The sequence below is a fragment of the Moschus berezovskii genome, chromosome 13 (genome assembly GCF_049115385.1).
Source record: "Moschus berezovskii isolate FMDL1 chromosome 13, NW_MosBer_1.0, whole genome shotgun sequence".
Taxonomy (NCBI): domain Eukaryota; kingdom Metazoa; phylum Chordata; class Mammalia; order Artiodactyla; family Moschidae; genus Moschus; species Moschus berezovskii.
Genome location: NC_142472.1, coordinates 8,786,047 through 8,786,797, shown reverse-complemented (window position 1 = coordinate 8,786,797; position 751 = coordinate 8,786,047). Strand labels below are relative to the sequence as shown.

At 41.5% G+C, this 751-nt stretch overlaps 1 non-coding gene across 1 annotated transcript; it reads right to left on the bottom strand.

The window, feature by feature from the left end:
* Positions 1 to 304: 304 nt before the first annotated feature.
* Positions 305 to 380, bottom strand: LOC148775802 (small nucleolar RNA SNORD36). The gene has a single exon (XR_016038952.1). It is a non-coding gene; the product is annotated as a small nucleolar RNA SNORD36 (small nucleolar RNA).
* Between the last annotated feature and the right edge of the window lie 371 nt (positions 381 to 751).

The window sequence follows — 751 nt, the reverse complement described above, 5'->3', positions numbered from 1 at the left end:
AACCCACTCCAGTATTCTTGCCTGGAGAATTCCTTCGACAGAGGAGCCCTTAATGTAATGTCTAATTTAATCCTCCGCAGTCCTGGGGAAGATTTTACTATTATTATTCCCTTTTTAGAGAGAAGGAAACTGAGCCGCAGAAGGCGGTTCACGGTGACTGGCCCAGTCAGTAGGTAAGGAGGCCAGGTTTCAAGCCAAGTGGTCGGGCTCCTGAGTCCAGACTAGTAGGTGTGAATCTAAGCGGTGGGGGCAGTGGCGAGGAACTGTGGGTCTCCCTTCTCACTCCCACCACCCACTAGTCCCACCAGCTCAGTGTTAAAAACCTGGAAGCCAGCTTGGAGTCATACCTCAGGAGTGGAATTCCTACACATCACCTGCAAGCTTTCTACTGATCCCTTTTTCAGAAGATTATGAGATCATGTGAAAAGTATATTTACTCTATTTCAAAGTCTAGTTCTTGAAATAAACATTCTCATTTACGCATTCAATCAACATGTGGTCCATTCAGCTCTAGGCATGTGGAATAAAGAAAGAAGTTGCTCAATTATCTTTGGGAATGATGTGATTAAATAGGCATGGTTTGGGGTTATTTTAAAAAACAACCTTGATAATAAAAGTAATGAATTAATTTGCTAAATTATTTTATTTTAAAACCCATGCAGTCAGCACTTTGTAGTGTCCACATGTTACACTTTCATTTCTGATCCTCATATAAACCTATCAGGCAAGTAGATGTATTCCTCACTTTTAG